Here is a 19538-nt window from a genome sequence, read left to right on the forward strand (position 1 = left end):
CAAAATCCGCAGCTCGACTACAGCTGGAATTAGCCAAATTTCAGGCTGAGGAAAAACAAAGGGAACATGAAAGACAGATAGAACTCATGCGGCTGGAGAAGGAGGTACAGGAGGCTGCCCACAAGAGGGAAATGGAGGCAAGGAAGCATGTGGAGGAGGAGAAGGAAAAAGAGAGGAAGCATGTGGAGGAGGTGGAGAGGATAAAGGCCCAGCAGAATATACCAACAAACCCTAGCAATCCTTCTCCAGGTACCACTTCCCATCCCAGAAAGTTCTCCACCTATAAGGCAGGTGATGATACTGAGGCCTTCTTAGAAAACTTCGAAAGGGCCTGCCTTGGGTACAACATATCTACTGACCAATACATGGTAGAGCTGAGGCCGCAGCTCAGTGGACCCTTAGCTGAGGTGGCAGCTGAAATGCCTAAAGAACACATGAACAAGTATGAACTGTTTAAATCCAAGGCGAGAGTCAGAATGGGGATAACACCTGAGCAGTCTCGTCGGAGGTTCAGAGCCCTAAGGTGGAAACCAGACGTGTCATTTACCCGACATGCCTACCACATTGTGAAACATTGGGATGCCTGGATATCAGGAGCAAGTGTTGAATCTCCAGTAAATTTGCCCTTCCTAATGCAAATGGAACAATTCTTAGAGGGTGTTCCTGAGGAAATAGAAAGATACATCCTAGACGGGAAGCCCAAAACTGTAATCGAGGCAGGAGAGATTGGAGCCAGATGGGTGGAGGTGGCAGAGAAGAAGAAAACTGGTCGCAGTTGGAGCGGAGACCAGAAGGGATCACCCCAGACCACACCCTATTACCGGGGGCCGCCCAAAGCCCCACCTACCTCCCAAAGAACCCTCCAGACCCCTTATCGTCCCACCACCCCGTTCTCCAGCAACCCCCCTTGCCCCAGTGACCCGTCAGCTGGACGATGTTTTAAATGTAACGAGCTGGGGCATGTAAAGGCCAACTGCCCCAAGAACCCCAACAGATTACAGTTCATTGCACCGGAATCACACCAGAGGTCCACAGGCCCAGATACCTCCCAGATACCCTTGGAGCGGAGGGAAACTGTGAGTGTGGGCGGGAAGAAGGTCACCGCGTGGAGGGACACCGGAGCACAAGTGTCAGCTATCCATGCTTCCTTAGTGGACCGCAATTTAATCAACCCAGAGATCCAAGTGACGATTCAACCCTTCAAGTCCAACTCTTTCAATTTGCCTACAGCCAAGTTGCCTGTCCAGTACAAGGGCTGGTCAGGAATGTGGACTTTTGCAGTCTATGATGATTATCCCATCCCCATGCTGTTGGGGGAAGACTTGGCCAATCATGTGAAGCAAGCCAAGAGGGTGGGAATGGTCACCCGCAGCCAGGCTAAACAAGCCGTGAGGCCTAGCTCTGTTCCGGAAACTTCTATCAGGACCCAGTCAGAGGTGATGGACCCGGACCCCAGGCCAATGTCTGCAACAGCAGTAGTGGATCCAGTCCCAGAGACCCAGACGGAACCAGTCCCAGAACCGGAACCAGCCGAACAACCAACACCAGACCCCGTGTCAGCACTGAATCCAGTACTTGCAACCTCCACACCAGAGGGCCCCACCGAACCTGAACTGGCAGCAGCCGATAACCCTACACAAGAGGCTCAGCCGGAGCCTGAATCCCAACATAGTGCACCAGCGGAGAGCGGTTCACAGTCAACAGAAACAGCTCCATCCCCTATATCGCTTCCAGAGGGACCAAGCCTAGGTCCACAATCCAATGAGGGACTGATGTCTCCAGCATCAAGGGAACAGTTCCAGACCGAACAGGAAGCAGATGAAAGCCTCCAGAGAGCTTGGACGGCAGCACGGAGCAACCCACCGCCTCTCAGCTCTTCTAATCGATCCAGGTTTGTTGTAGAAAGAGGACTTTTATACAAGGAAGCTCTTTCTGGTGGACACCAGGAAGACTGGCATCCTCAGAGACAGTTGGTAGTTCCAACTAAATACCGGGTCAAGCTCTTGAGCTTAGCCCATGATCACCCTAGTGGCCATGCTGGGGTGAACAGGACGAAAGACCGTTTGTGGGGGTCATTCCACTGGGAGGGAATGGGCAAGGATGTTTCTACCTATGTCCAGTCTTGTGAAGTGTGCCAAAGAGTGGGAAAACCCCAAGACCAGGTCAAAGCCCCTCTCCAGCCACTCCCCATCATTGAAGTTCCATTTCAGCGAGTAGCTGTGGATATTCTGGGTCCTTTTCCGAAAAAGACAGCCAGAGGAAAGCAGTACATACTGACTTTCATGGATTTTGCCACCCGATGGCCGGAAGCAGTAGCTCTAAGCAACACCAGGGCTAAAAGTGTGTGCCAGGCACTAGCAGACATTTTTGCCAGGGTAGGTTGGCCCTCCGACATCCTCACAGATGCAGGGACTAATTTCCTGGCAGGAACTATGGAAAACCTTTGGGAAGCTCATGGGGTAAATCACTTGGTTGCCACTCCTTACCACCATCAAACAAATGGCATGGTGGAGAAGTTTAATGGAACTTTGGGGGCCATGATACGTAAATTCGTAAATGAGCACTCCAATGATTGGGACCTAGTGTTGCAGCAGTTGCTTTTTGCCTACAGAGCTGTACCACATCCCAGTTTAGGGTTTTCCCCATTTGAACTTGTATATGGCCGTGAGGTTAAGGGGCCATTGCAGTTGGTGAAGCAGCAATGGGAGGGATTTACACCTTCTCCAGGAGCTAACATTCTGGACTTCGTAACCAACCTACAAAACACCCTCTGAACCTCTTTAGCCTTTGCTAGAGAAAACTTACAGGATGCTCAAAAAGAGCAAAAAGCCTGGTATGATCAACATGCCAGAGAGCGTTCCTTCAAAGTAGGAGACCAGGTCATGGTCTTAAAGGCGCTCCAGGCCCATAAAATGGAAGCATCGTGGGAAGGGCCATTCACGGTCCAGGAGCGCATGGGAGCTGTTAATTATCTCATAGCATTCCCCACCTCCAACCGAAAGCCTAAGGTGTACCATATTAATTCTCTAAAGCCCTTTTATTCCAGAGAATTAAAGGTTTGTCAGTTTACAGCCCAGGGAGGAGGCGACGCTGAGTGGCCCGAAGGTGTCTACTACGAAGGGAAATGTGCTGGTGGTGTGGAAGAGGTGAACCTCTCCATGACCCTTGGGCGTATGCAGCGACAGCAGATCCAGGAGCTGTGCACTAGCTACGCGCCAACGTTCTCAGCCACCCCAGGACTGACTGAACGGGCATACCACTCCATTGACACAGGTAATGCTCACCCAATTAGGGTCCAACCTTACCGGGTGTCTCCTCAAGCTAAAACTGCTATAGAACGGGAGATCCAGGATATTTTACAGATGGGTGTAATCCGCCCCTCGGAAAGTGCATGGGCATCTCCAGTGGTTCTAGTTCCCAAACCAGATGGGGAAATACGTTTTTGCGTGGACTACCGTAAGCTAAATGCTGTAACTCGCCCAGACAACTATCCAATGCCACGCACAGATGAACTATTAGAGAAACATCAGTTCATCTCTACCTTGGACTTAACCAAGGGGTACTGGCAGGTACCGCTAGATGAATCTGCCAAGGAAAGGTCAGCCTTCATCACACATCTCGGGCTGTATGAATTTAATGTACTCCCTTTCGGGCTGCGAAATGCATCCGCCACTTTCCAAAGACTTGTAGATGGTCTCCTAGCGGGATTAGGAGAATATGCAGTCGCCTACCTTGACGATGTGGCCATATTTTCGGATTCCTGGGCAGACCACCTGGAACATCTACAAAAAGTCCTTGAGCGCATAAGGGAGGCAGGACTAACTGTTAAGGCTAAGAAGTGTCAAATAGGCCTAAACAGAGTGACTTACCTTGGACACCAGGTGGGTCAAGGAACTATCAGCCCCCTACAGGCCAAAGTGGATGCTATCCAAAAGTGGCCTGTCCCAAAGTCAAAGAAACAGGTTCAATCCTCCTTAGGCTTGGCCGGTTATTACAGACGATTTGTACCACACTACAGCCAAATCGCTGCCCCACTGACAGACCTAACCAAAAAGAAACAGCCAAATGCTGTTCAGTGGACCGAAAAGTGTCAGAAGGCCTTTAACAAGCTTAAAGCGACACTCATGTCTGACCCTGTACTAAGGGCCCCAGACTTTGACAAACCGTTCCTAGTAACCACAGATGCGTCCGAGCGTGGTGTGGGAGCATTTTAATGCAGAAAGGACCTGATCAAGAATTCCACCCTGTAGTGTTCCTCAGCAAAAAACTGTCTGAGAGGGAAAGCAACTGGTCAGTCACTGAAAAAGAATGTTACGCCATTGTCTACGCTCTGGAAAAGCTACGCCCATATGTTTGGGGACGGCGTTTCCACCTGCAAACCGACCATGCTGCACTGAAGTGGCTTCACACCGTCAAGGAAACTAACAAAAAACTTCTTCGGTGGAGTTTAGCTCTCCAAGATTTTGATTTCGACATCCAACACATCTCAGGAGCTTCTAACAAAGTGGCTGATGCACTCTCCCGTGAAAGTTTCCCAGAATCAACTGGTTAAAATCGTCCTTGAGATGTGGAAAATATTGTTAGTCTTTATGTACTTGGTAATATATTTAGAGATGCATGTGTCTTATTAACTCTGTTTTTCCTAGAGCTCCAGGAAGAAATCCCAGCCAGTGTTTCACCCTAGCTGAGATTTGGGGGGCGTGTCATAAATATAAAGGGAAGGGTAAACCCCTTTGAAATCCCTCCTGGCCAGGGGAAAGCTCCTCTCACCTGTAAAGGGTTAAGAAGCTAAAGGTAACCTCGCTGGCACCTGACCAAAATGACCAATGAGGAGACAAGATACTTTCAAAAGCTGGGAGGAGGGAGAGAAACAAAGGGTCTGTGTGTCTGTCTATATGCTGTGGTTTTTCTGCCGGGGATAGACCAGGAATGGAGTCTTAGAACTTTTAGTAAGTAATCTAGCTACGTATGTGTTAGATTATGATTTCTTTAAATGGCTGAGAAAAGAATTGTGCTGAATAGAATAACTATTTCTGTCTGTGTATCTTTTTTGTAACTTAAGGTTTTGCCTAGAGGGGTTCTCTATGTTTTTGAATCTAATTACCCTGTAAGATATCTACCATCCTGATTTTACAGGGGGGATTTCTTTATTTCTATTTACTTCTATTTTTATTAAAAGTCTTCTTGTAAAAAACTGAATGCTTTTTCATTGTTCTCAGATCCAAGGGTTTGGGTCTGTGGTCACCTATGCAAATTGGTGAGGCTTTTTATCCAACATTTCCCAGGAAGGGGGGGGTGCAAGTGTTGGGAGGATTGTTCATTGTTCTTAAGATCCAAGGGTCTGGGTCTGTAGTCACCTAGGCAAATTGGTGAGGCTTTTTACCAAACCTTGTCCAGGAAGTGGGGTGCAGGGTTTTGGGAAGTATTTTGGGGGGAAAGACGCGTCCAAACAGCTCTTCCTCAGTAACCAGTATTAGTTTGGTGGTGGTAGCGGCCAATCCAAGGACGACGGGTGGAATATTTTGTACCTTGGGGAAGTTTTGACCTAAGCTGATTAAGATAAGCTTAGGAGGTTTTTCATGCAGGTCCCCACATCTGTACCCTAGAGTTCAGAGTTCAGGGGAGGAACCTTGACAACAATGGATCAAATTTTAGATAGAGATGGAAATCATTAGATCAGTGCAGACCGGAGAAACTTTGAATGGGGTTAGTGATCATTTTCATGTTAGATTAATAGCACCTAGCACTTTTCATCTGGGGAGCTCAAAGTGCTCCTTACAAAAGAGAACACGTATCATTATCCTCACTGGACATCAGAGGAAAGTGAGGCACAGACAGGTTAAGGCTTGCCAAGGTGAACAGCGAGTCAATAGTAAATGTAGGCAAGGATTCCAGCTATCCTGACATCCAGACCAGTTCCCTATTCACTGAATCTCATTGTCATCCAGACTGTTTATACTTACAGCATTGCCTGGTGCTGCAAATACATTTTAGCAGGTCTTACTGCTGAAATATTTATAATCTGACATAATTTTTTTGAACTCTCACTCATATTGGCACAGCCTGACAGCACCACCAATGTGTGTTGTATATGTAAGTGCCCCTTATCACTGTGAATGTTGATGTTTTTTCTTTTGACATTTGCCTCTGCAGTAATGACCCATAGGTCAAGCATCTCCTGGCAGTTAATAACTTGCTGGAGGTTTTGCAGAGGACCCATCCCAGGAAATGCCCATCTCAGGTGTCATTCCTCCTATTCTAAACCATTAATACATAAACACAGTAAAAAAACAGTAAAGTATTTGCCTTTGCATGGGTCATAGAGTCCTAAGTTCAACTGCAGGTTGCCATGGATACAGTGTTTGGGTTGCAGATATTATTTATTATGTATTACAATGTTGCCTAAAGGCTTAAGCATATGAGGTGCAAGGGGGGAAGCATGGAGGTGTTTGTTGAAGAGGCAGAACTAATTGATGGAGAAGATTGGCATTGCTGGCAGATTGAAGGCAGCAGTCTATGACATGTTGAGATAACAGAGTGGACAAGCAGAAAGGGCTAAATTGTGGAGGGCCTAAAAGAGAAGCTTGTATCTGATGCAATGTTAATTTTTTCCCAGCAGGTAAAAACCAGCACAGGCATCAGTAAAAAAGAGGATTTAATTCTCAGTGTTTCATGAAGTTTGAGAATTGTTTTATCCTTTAATTTTTAAGACCTAGCGACATCCTTTTCTTCATTAGTCCTTACCACAAGCTTTGCAAGTTTATTAAAAACATACGTGAATGAATTTACACACAAACGCATTTAAATGATGTTGAGGATCCATCTTTAATCCACAAAACAAGGAATTACTGAGTTTTAGGCTGATAAACCATCTTTGAATGGGCCTTACCAAGTCATAGTTTTGCAGTGCTGTAGAGATTCTCTTCCCTCATATTTGTTACCATCACTACACTATGGCATGATTCTTGCTTTTTTGTCAAACTACACTTATAGCAAGTTACAGCCAGTTTAGCATCACCTCAGAGGAAACAGATTCTCCCAATCTCCACTTCACTTACTTCTATTCTCTGTTGCTTCAGAATAAAGTTTGTTCTGAATTCTTCTACCTTTTTGGATCTGTGAAGCAAATAAAAGCCCAGAACAGGGTGGCATAGCTTTAGCCTTTGCTACCTGATGAACTGTGTATAAACTGTATGCAGCTGGTATTTCTTTTCCTTCCTTGTCTGCTCAGTCTCAGTCCAGATGATACAGAGTCAAGCGTCTAGCCTTTCAGGTCATGGATATAAGATCTCAAAATGGAGTTTCATCAGAGTGAATAGAACATTTGGATTTTTAAAAAACTTTTTATTAAGGCAAAGTTACAAAAAAAGGTTAACATGCTACATTGTACATTACTTATTCAGGTTCAGGTGAGTAGTCAAAGAACCTGGCTAAAGATTCTGGCTTGCTGGCTGGGGAGCCCTTCTCCTTTATGTACACTAAAAAGGATGAAATGTCTAAATACCTATCCTCTTTTTGGCACTTCTCTTCTGTATGTATTTGTGGCTAAAGCCTTTCCATTACAAGGATAGTCCATATTTTACTAAACTACATTTCCATAGGAGGAGGAATCAATTTTTTCCAATAATGTGCAGTAATAAAGAAATTAATTTGTCGTTCTGTTGAAAATGTAGCTCCTTTCCTGGAGCAATAAGTAGGCAGGACAGGGGATCTCTAGGAAGCCAGCATTTTGTCATAAAATTAATCTCTTTAATTGTTTCCTCCCCAAACCATCTAATTCCAGGAAACAACCACCACATGTACAAGTATGTTCCCCTTTCTCAGCAACCCCTCTAACAGTGCGCTTACATAGTAGCAAAAATATGATGGATCTTAACTATAGTCTAAGAACATAAGAACAGCCATACTGGGTCAGATCAAAGGTCCATCTAGGCCAGTATCCTATCTTCTGACTGTAGCCAATGCCAGGTGCCCCAGAGGGAATGAACAGAACAGGTAATTGTCAAGTGATCCATCCCTTGTCACCCAGTCCCAGCTTCTGGCAAACAGAGGCTAGGGATACCATCCCTGCCCATACTGGCTATTAGTCATTGATGGATCTATACTCCATGAACTTATCTAGTTCTTTTTTTTCTAATGCCATCTATACAGTAATTTATAAAAAAATTTGTATGAGCTACACAAATTGAAGATGTAGTCCCCTTTTCCTTATAGAGACCCACTAGATCCATTTCTTTGTCTAACTCCCTCTCCCATCTTTTCATCTGGGTTGTTATCGACTTTTTTTTTAATCCAATTATATATATCTTAGAAATTGTACCTTTTGTTCCAGCTTTCGAGACCTAGACCAAAAGTGGTTAAAGGCTAGATAGAGCTGCCTTGTACCCAGATCTCACGAGAAAATGTTTGCCTTTGTAAATATTGAAAATACAGGATTTTTATATTACGTATATTATTGCATATCTGTTGGTATGATTTCCAATCAGGACATAGGAACAACTGCAAAACTGAGCACTTTCAGCTCTTACCCACAATGAATAGTCACTTTGATATTTCCTAGGGATAAATTCCTGATTATTAATGAATGTTGCAAATGGAGAGGGCCTCAGTGACAGGAATTTAAAAAAATTTGTTCAAAATTGGTCTGGATAAAAGGGTGATTTTTTATTTTTTGTGGCCTAAATTGTCTAGGGGTATGATGCAGTGTTGCCCATTATTCCCCCCCGTTGTTTTCTTTGGCAGTGGAACCATTTGTAGTAATATGAGAAACAGGTCTTTGGTAAAAGGCATCTGTGATACTTCCTGGGGGCACCCAGGGTTGTGAGGCACCTCACTACCACCTGCCCGCAGAGTGAGGAAGCCTTGGTTATGGGGGTCAGCTTTATAATGTGCCAGGTCCCCAACGCCACTGGCCATAGGCAACACAGACATGGCCTTCCAGGCCTGTGCAGGCCACGCTCTCTCTCTCTCTCTCTCTCTAGGTTAGTGATAGGCACAATCCAACCCCTGAGTGGGTGGTAGGGAAGTGCTTGATAACCCTAGGTGCCCCAGGAAGCATCACAGCATCACAATGCCTTCTGATTAGAACACAAAATAGCACACAAACATCTTTTTATGCCAAATTACCCTCCAATGTGGAATAGTAAAAGACTTGGGGGAATGGAACAAATATGAAATTTCTTGCCTTAGTAAAGTAGCCTTGGTAAAGATGAATGTCCTCCCAAAGTTATTATTGTTTGAATGAATCCTTGTTGGAATAATTTAAGGGATAACTTGTCTTTTGCCTGACTCTGTCTATAATCTATAAAATAGTTTCCAAATTTACTGAGTTATCCTTATTATCGAAGCTTTCACCAAGATTATTATTTGTTCCCTCACTGGTATTGTTCACCAGCATTTAATTTGGCCCTGTTGATCAAAGATTTGGTCCATAAGATATCTGTTGTCTGCTGTGAGATTAGAAGCCGCATAACTGTTGGACTCACAAAGCAATGTAAAGCCTAAATCTGCTCACATATAACCCTTCCAGAAGTCCCTGGAGTAGTAATGTGCTGGGTGAGCAACGGGAAGAGCTCTTTTATTCTGTGTAGAAGGGTCCTGAAAAAAACCAAAACAGATAACTTCTCTAGTTACTTCTGAGGTAAGGGAAGGCTTTTAGTTTAAGAACATGTCTCAGAACTCTATGTATCCTCTAGTTTTTAGGAAGGGGAGTCATTGGAAAGAGGCCATGATCTGTAGGAAGTATGGGTTCCACTTCAAGAAGGGGCATAGCTCTATAGGATCCCTATCAAGAGTGCAGATAGTTGCCACCACTTTGGGCATAGCAATGAAATATGGAAAATAGTTGACTACCCAACTAGAATGAGAGCTTGTCTACATGGAAAAGTTAATCAACATTAACTCAAGTTTCTCCAGTGCAAAAATACCCTGGTACACATGACAGAATTCATTACAGCACACTAACACCAGATTTATCATGAGCTCTGGAATCATTTTCCAAAGTGCTGTGAACTGAATTAGTTCAGTCTACTGTTCATGTGCACACAATGCTGAAGTGCACTACTTTGGCAGTCCTCCATCTGCTATCCCACACTGCTTTGCAGGTGTCTGTTACTGACCTGTTTCCCTGTGTGCCCTCCACTGCTCTGGTGTCCAGTTGACCTGATGTTCCCTTCCCTGTTTCAAAACTGGTATGTGGCCATAATTTGCTCATTTGCTCCTGGATTTGAGTATATCAACATTGCTATGATGTAACTCAGAAGCTTTATAATGTGCCTCGAGCAGCCACTTGGAGCTGTGCTGAGCCCTGGATCTCATTGCCATCTGGGGAGAAGCATCGGTGTAGCAAGTTTTAGGGGCTAGCCTCTGGAAGAAAGATGCCTTTGAAGACATTGCAAAGCAGATGTCCATGAGGAGTCCCAACCAAGGCACTGATTAGTGCTAGCTCGAGTAAACAGGTCAGGAGAATGTACATTAAAACAAAGGATGCCAGGAAACAGTCCAGCTGTGGAAATATGACCTCTGAGGGTTTATTTTTCCCTATTCCCCCAGCCATGGCACCTACAGTGGCCAGACCCACAAGAACAGAACCTTTCCCAATGGCCAGGTGTCTGGCTGAGTTGAGGAAGAAGCAGAGAACTTGGTGGGAAATCTTTGCAGACTTCTCCCCAAAATTGAAAACAACTGAGAGTTGGGGATTGTATTTGATGTCAGAGCGCGCAAAAAACAAAAAACAGGGAGCTATCCAAAGAGAGCATTGAAATGGCCAGAAAAAGCACCACAGTGGCCAGAGATAGCATTGCCATGGCAAAAACCACTGTGGAGAAAGATAGGGAGCTGCAGAAGCAATTCCTGGAGGCAATATAGAAGCAGAATGCTCTGCTGAAGCACATGCTGCTAGCAGGCACCCAGACAATCCAGTGCCCTCATCACAGGGTGCTGGGAACACCAGCATATGTTCCCCACTGTACCCTGGCAGCCTTGCTTCCAGAGGCCAATTCACTCCCTGGCTCAAGCTCAGGGCAGCGAGAACAGTTGGTCCTGGGAGCCCAGCTGACATCAACTAGCCCCTCTTCTGTCCTCCAACTAACAGCTAAGTTCTGTAGTTCAACTCAGCCTCTTCTCCTTTTCCCTGCCCCCCTCAGTTCTTGTTGCTCCATTCCCACTTAGCCCTGTTGGATACTTACGTCTCTGAGTGGCAATTCAATACTGCTGTGCCACTGTCTGTCACTCAGTGGGCCTCCACGCTCTCCTATTGCCCTGGTCTGGATTACATGAAACCTGACACTTTACTTGCCCATATATTACCTCTGCTTTGTGTTCCTGGCTTCTGGGCAATAGACCTTTTTCCCAGTCAGAAAGGTGCATGTTAGTTGATTGGACCTAATGGTGACACCATTAATAACTCTCTGTTGTCACGGTTAGTTACATAAGGAGGTACTTCTTCACACAGTGCACAGTTAACCTGTGGAACTTGTTGCCAGGGGTTATTGTGAAGGCCAAAAGTATTAACTGTGTTCAAAAAAGAATTAGCTAAGCTCATGGAGGATAGGTCCATCAATGGTTATTAGCCAAGATACAACTTCTGACTGCCAGAATCTGAGTCTGGACAACAGGGGATGGATTATTTGATAATTGCCCTGTTCTGTTCATTCCCTCTGAAGCAACTGGCATGGGCCACTTTCGGAAGACAGGATACTGGGCTAGATGGACCTTTGGTCTCACACAGAGTGGACATTCTTATATTCTTATGTCTGAGCCTATGGGACACAGCTGGTAAGGAAGCTCTGACAAAAGTACAGGAGGTGCTGAGTCATGAGTTCTCATAGATTTTTTAGTGGGGACAACTTCCAAGGAATAAGATAGTCCAGTAGGCCATTTACCCCTCCACCTCCCCTACCATAATTCCATTAGTCTTCCCAAACCTTCCTTGTGAGTACAATAATACTTGGCTAACATGCATGTGTACAATAAATAACCGTAAAGACAGATTAGTTTCCTCCGCTCTCATAGATTTCCTTTCTCCTGCTTTTCCACTTTGCCACTGTCTGCTGAGGTAATTTATTGGGGTCTCTTTCTTCCTGCTGGCTGTTCCTCTCCCTGCATCTTCTTATTTCATGGCAGCCCCTGCTGGAGGCTCCCAGGCTTGTTTCTCTTTCTTCGTATCTACAAAAAGAAACTAAACTCTTCTCTGTCTATTAGGCATTTATATGGCCCCTCTCAGAGTATATTAGCACCATCAAGAAACTAGGCACAGCAAAACTGTGTGATTTGCACAAGGTCACATAGGATATCTGCAGCAGAGTAGGACTTGAACCCAAGTCTCCTATGGCACAGGGTAGGGCCACTGTACCATCCTTCCTCTCAGTTGTGTGAAGAAAGGGGTGGAGCTAGCAGACGTGAGCAAGGAGGACTCTGTGGACCACAGTTTGAGAGGCCCGTGTTTCTATTTACTGAACTCAAATATTGGAATCATTAAAAGAGAGCCTTAAACATGGCAAAGTCAAGACTACTGCAAGAGGTGGCCAGTGGTGGAGTTAGAAGTGGATTTAGAGGAATTGGATATTTTGGACCTTGGAATTAGAGGAATTGGATATTTTGGACCGTGAACTGGTAGTGAATTAAAGCAAATTAAGACTTAACACTGTGGTTAACAGATTTCGGAAGTCATTGCCATTCAGAAGCAGTTTTATAAGTTTATACATGTCAAGACATGATTCTCACCTGATAAGTTTGCAGCTTTCTGCACAGACCTGAAAAAAAACTAAACAAAAAACAGAGGTGCAATTTTACATACAGCTAAAAAAAAAAAAGTGTACTAGCTATTAGATTTTCATCCCCTGATAACATGACTTTGTAATTGAAGCAACATGATTGTAAGAGCTTTGTACTGCACAATAGCATATCCCAGGAGTGCTGTGAAGTACAAGACACAGTAGAGTATTTTCAGAGAAAGTGTGGCAGGAGGAGTTAGGAACGTGTTAATAAAAGATGAGCTCTGTGTGTGATGTGGGTAAATCTTCTGTAAAATAAAGCCATTAGAGCTAGAAAAGTTTCAGAGTAACAGCTGTGTTAGTCTGTATTCGCAAAAAGAAAAGGAGTCCTTGTGGCACCTTAGAGACTAACCAATTTATTTGAGCATAAGCTTTCGTGAGCTACAGCTCACTTCATTGGTTGCATACTGTGGAAAGTATAGAAGATCTTTTTATACACACAAAGCATGAAAAAATGGGTGTTTACCACTACAAAAGGTTTTCTCTCCCCCCACCCCACTCTCCTGCTGGTAATAGTTTATCTAAAGTGATCACTCTCCTTACAATGTGTATGATAATCAAGGTGGGCCATTTCCAGCACAAATCCAGGGTTTAACAAGAACGTCTTGGGGGGGAGGGGGGTTAGGAAAAAACAAGGGGAAATAGGTTACCTTGCATAATGACTTAGCCACTCCCAGTCTCTATTCAAGCCTAAGTTAATTGTATCCAATTTGCAAATGAATTCCAATTCAACAGTCTCTCGCTGGAGTCTGGTTTTGAAGTTTTTTTGTTGTAATATCGCAACTTTCATGTCTGTAATCGCGTGATCAGAGAGATTGAAGTGTTCTCCGACTGGTTTATGAATGTTATAATTCTTGACATCTGATTTGCGTCCATTTATTCTTTTACGTAGAGACTGTCCAGTTTGACCAATGTACATGGCAGAGGGGCATTGCTGGCACATGATGGCATATATCACATTGGTGGATGTGCAAGTGAACGAGCCTCTGATAGTGTGGCTGATGTTATTAGGCCCTGTGATGGTGTCCCCTGAATAGATTTGTGCTGGAAATGGCCCACCTTGATTATCATACACATTGTAAGGAGAGTGATCACTTTAGATAAGCTATTACCAGCAGGAAAGTGGGGTGGGGGGAGAGAAAACCTTTTGTAGTGGTAAACACCCATTTTTTCATGCTTTGTGTGTATAAAAAGATCTTCTACACTTTCCACAGTATGCATCCGATGAAGTGAGCTGTAGCTCACGAAAGCTTATGCTCAAATAAATTGGTTAGTCTCTAAGATGCCACAAGTACTCCTTTTCTTAGAGCTAAAAAACAAGTCTGGCCAGAGCAACAGTACTTAGTCTTACAGTTACACAGTTAAACCAGTGATAGGCCCAAACAGCAACATTTGGCTCCAGATGAGAATTTCACCCAGTTAGAAGTTATTCCAAGGGATGCGGAGGAGGTTGGGTTAACTCTTTGGAGAACTAGGGGCTAGGTTTGAACCTCTGGTTTGAACCTAAACATCCTCAAAATTCAGGGATATTCTAATCTGGAGTTTTAGTTCAAGCCCACCTGCACAACCCCTTTCAAAATGTGCTATATCTAAACAGATAAAGGTTGGATCAGAGTTCTACTAAACCTTGGAAAATTACAGCCAAAAAGCAGTGATAGTCACGATGCAATACATACGAAAGGCTCTTAAAAATCCTTTGTTACAGATGGCTTCAGCAACTGCAGGACACATTTTGGCAATGGCTCTTTTGGGTGATGGGTTAACAATTATTGAAATAACTCAATGCTGCCACAACATATAGTAATGCAGCGTTAACAGTAAACACTCATATATTATTGAAACAAATATTTGAGTGCCTGAAATTAAAAACAATGAAAACATTCATATTTTACAACTATACTTGTAGTTGTTCTTGAAAAAATATTGTTTTGACATAGCTTTTGAAAATACAACTTATTCTTGTAAAATGAAACTTTATTCTAAAATGTATCCAAAATTGCAAGACACAAGCACCATTAAACAGATAAATAGACAAATATTTATGTACAGAGAGCCTTAAAACACAAAACAATTGTTAATATAATTCTTATACCATTTTTAATGAGTTTCCATCAATAAAACTTTAAACTTTAAAGAAGACTTTTCGGTTGCAAAACAGTTGTAAAATCATATGTATAAATTATGTCTATTACAATTCCAATAACAGAGGCAAAGTAAAATACAAAAATAATCAATACTGCAAATTCAAATACAAAACCCAAAATAATGTAGCACAGGTAAATATGTACACTTGATGAATTCATGCAGCTATGCAGTGCAACAAATTAACTGTTTAATTTAACTTATCACAAAATGGAACCACCATGTCTGCAAGCAGAAGAAAATATGTTTTGTAATAAATCATAGTGCATTTAGAAGTTCAACTTTATAAAATGATTGCTGAGTGATATATTTCTAAAATTCCCCATGTGGTCTGACAGTCCCCAAAGTCCTCTTCTGCAAAATAACATATAAAGGACAAAAGTTTAAAAACAAAACAAAACCCCAACCATTCTAGACCAGATTTTGATGCCAAATTTTTATATTTTTACTTGTACCATCTTGGTTTTTAGTCTTCTTACCAATCCTATTTCCAAGTGTCCATGTCCCTAATGACATATGTTACACCTCCTTACCAAAGTGAACCTTCCACAGTCAAATGCTATACTCTATAAATAGAATCTAACACAGCTCTTAGACTGCACTGGTTTAAAGAGATAACTCTGTAGCTTCAAAAAGGCAACTATGAACCCCCAGGAATCAGAGAGAATGAGAGTAAAATGGTGGATAGGGAGACTCCTTTACACCTGAAGTTTCTAATTTAATTACACAAACTCATATAAAATAAAAGGCTTTATGGCTTTGCTGAAAATTTCAATAATGCATTAGGCAGGTACAAAGCCAATATATGTGAAGTTCTGTTGTCTGTCATAGTGTAGAAGGCTGCAGACTATTCTGGTTGGTGAAGAGAGATAAGCCTCAGATAACCAGGTAGAAAAATATTTTAATGTTGAAAATGTTCTAGAAATAGTGAACAAAATCAAAATAAGGAACCTTTTTAAAAAAAAATGTGATTTTTTGTGTGTAAACCTGGCTGTTCACCGTTCAGTTTTGCTGTTGATTGGTATATCAGAATCAAAGCATGTAGATACTATTGAGATTCATACTTCATAAAATATTAGTTGTTAAGTGTCAAAATTAGATGAGATGCAATTATACAGTCTGACACTTGTGTCTCTGAAACTTGTTAAAGTGCTAAGCACGCTCAGTGTTTTCACTAGAAAGAAGTTGGCAAAATGCTACATTTCTCTGGTTGCCAAAAAGACACTGGCTTACACCAGTATACACCCCTGTGAAGGTCCTCGTTCTGCATTCTCTGTACTCTCCAAACTCCTTCTCAAATAATTGTCAGGTGAATGGGAGTTGTGAGTGAACAAGAGATGCAGGATGGAGCCTGTATTGGGTAAACAGAATGACATTTGTGTAGCAATATTTCTAATTGCTTTACGAGCAGTCCCACAGATGGAGATGGCAGAAAGCAAATTTGTGTTTTATGATCTTATGAAGAATATGACATTCTTGAATGGGTAACGCCCCACTGGGTGAAACATACACACTAGCCCAAATAGTCTCAAATGTTCTTATGTCAAATGTTTCCATATTGAAGAAGGACATCAGAGTTACTAGACAGCAGGTAAAGATATCAAACCACCAAGAAAAGGGGAGGAAGTTTATCTACTCACATATGTTAAAGGCACAGGAAATAAAAGGTATGGTAGTGGTCTACATTTAATGTAAATTATACATTGTTTTTGCTATACATGAGAGAGATTTATTTTTCTCCTCCGAACTGCCTCAAGTTCATAGAATGCTAAAAAAAATTGAAGGTATAAATATAATGGCACATTAAAATGAATAATGCTACATATGATCACAGACTAATTGCTATATTTTTGCCTCTCTTGGCAGGTCATCTGGGTGATCTTCTATGTCCATAGAATGGCAAATCCCTTTCGAACATAAAAATTATTCATTCACTATAGATTTACCAAGACAGCTGGAAGTGTATCAGCTGAGTCACAGAATGGATCCTGTTGTTTTGATGCACCTGAAAAGCAGTCAGTTAGCTGCCATCACAGTCACTTTTCCAATTACAACAATTGTGCCATTTGCCCTTTTCCCTAAAATTCAATGAAACCCAGAAATAGCAAGAGAAACAGCCCCGTTTTCATGTGAGTATAACATTAAAATTAAGATGATTCTTGAACATAACTTTTGGCTGCAGTTCAGCCCCTGAAATATCTAACTGGTAAGCAGTGACTGTATTAGCACATAATAAACAGCCTTTTCCAACACTTCATTCAATGCCACACAATAAGCATATTCATTTTCAATATAAAATGACTTGCAATTCAGAAAACAAAGCAAACATATCAGTATAGCTGCTGGTAGGCTCATGAAAGAAAATGAAATCTACTCTTGTCTGATGAAGTTTTAAGCTAAGTTCAGAGGTAACTTCTGCATCTCAGCACCTTGGTTGTGAGAAGTTGGGCACACTAGGAACGTGATAAAGGCATGAGTGACCACATTTATATTTTTTTAATCTCCACTGTTCCTTAACGTGTAGGAGAGGGAGCTCTTGCTGCAATCAGTATTGTGATTTGCTGCCAATAATTAGTGGAGAGTGTTGGCAAGTTGCAGTAGCATAACAGGAAAACCGGGAGGCTTGATGTTTGGTGCAGGCTATGGGGCTTAGGGTAGAATATGTTCTGCAAGGAGCTTGTTAGCCCATGCAATGATACCACCTACAAGGAGCTAATCATTCTAAAACATGGGATTCCCACATCTCCAAATCGGGATGTGGCAAGAGACAGTGTGAAAAACATGAACTGCCAGTACGACTGATCTACTCAAAATCCTGAACTATGAATTGCTAGATCACTGACTTTGCAAACAGCCCATGTTGTTCAGTAATACTCGTGACAGAGGAAAATAAATGCTGACTGCCATGCATAGAAAATTCATCTAAAACAAAGGCTATGCCCATTCACACTTTTTGGCTACAACTACCTAATATTTTGAAGTTAGACAGCAACAAACATGATTGGTTGATTTTAGTTCCCCTATGTAATGGTTTCCTTATTGGATAGTTTAAATGAATGAACCTCTTTTGTGCACCCATCAAAGATTATTAATAAAAAATTAACAATATCCACTGAACTAAGGTTAACATTTTAAAAAGGGGGTAAAACTATTCAAACAAAAATCAGCTCAAATTCTATTAAAAAAGGAAAATACAAGAGAGTCAAAATGCTGAAGGCAAGAATCTAATGTGAAAAGTTAGACTCCAAGATTGAAGAGCACAGAAAACCATGCAGTATTTCACAAAAATTCCAGTTTTGTTTTGGGGTGAAATTCTCACCCATAATTGTGTTAAATCCAAAAGATGAGTTTGGTATGGGGGACCTGACCCCAGGATGTGGCATACCCCTGGAGCTGGGCCATGGTTGCTGCTAGAACATATCGGCTGCAGCAGAAGATGCAGTGGTGCAAGGTACCTTCCCACATGTTTGTGGTTAGTTGAGCCACACAATTCATGGACCCATTGGCCATGCCCCGGTCACAAATTTTCCTTGGGTACAACCGTGGAGCTTGGTTTCATGGCATTCAAGGGAACTATGAATTTTTCCTGTAGTGTGGCTTCCTTTTCACACCAGGCAACCACAGTGATTGTGTTACATTTTAAGCCTTCTGAGACACTTCTGTTGGGAGGGAAGGAGGGGCACTTTCTCAATACATAACTACAAAATCATCATGAAATTAAGTGTGCACATTTCTGCACAATAGTGCCAATAATACCAAAACGCCACCACATGGAATAGATGGTGGAGAACAGGAGAATATTTCACAAAGTAGTTATGGGCTGCTCCATTCTTTGATAGATGATTTGTTTTCTAAAGGACTTAGACCAATGATTCAAAAACAGAGGCATTGTGAGGGCAACTTTCAAGTGGTTGCAGGTACAGTAGTAAATATCTCCCAAAGCAAAACGCAATCATTTGGGAAGTGAAGTGATGGATGTCAGGCAGCTTGTTGGATCTCTGGGTACTTATTGCTTCCCTTCTTAAATGATTAAAAAGGATGCTTTTAAAAATTATTCACAAACAAGGTCTAAAGAGATTTGCACCTGGAATGATTTTCCATTCTAAAGTAAGGCTCACTAGTTTATGTGCTTTTAAAGCAGAAATCTTCCCTCAAAGATGATATTTGTGAGACTTGTTTTTTAACTTTACATGGTGGTGGTGTGAAATGGAGTGGTTCTTGCAGCAGCTGTAGACTATGAAGATCAAGTTTGGGGGACTAGGACAGCTGGTGCAGAAACCCACAAAATTTAGGGAGACCCCCCCCACATACTAGCAGCTTTGATTTTATATTCATTTGAACTTATTAGTGTATCCTTGTATGGAAACAGGATTGTGTTTTCTGAACTATATCCTAGAACATTTATTTGTTTTCTCAAATTAAATTTCTGCTTATTTTGAATGTTGCATTTTGAATAAAGATTTTCCTTTCTTTATAAAATTAGGGATTGACTAGTAGTCTAATTCACAATTTTGGAAACTATTCTTTCTCTATGACACACCTGTCTAGTTGTTTAAAGGTGACCTGCAAAGGATCTTTTGGTATAATTGGGTTTGTGCTCTTTTTGCCTTTTCAATGATATAT

The sequence above is a fragment of the Eretmochelys imbricata genome, chromosome 5 (assembly GCF_965152235.1).
Source record: "Eretmochelys imbricata isolate rEreImb1 chromosome 5, rEreImb1.hap1, whole genome shotgun sequence".
Classification (NCBI taxonomy): domain Eukaryota; kingdom Metazoa; phylum Chordata; order Testudines; family Cheloniidae; genus Eretmochelys; species Eretmochelys imbricata.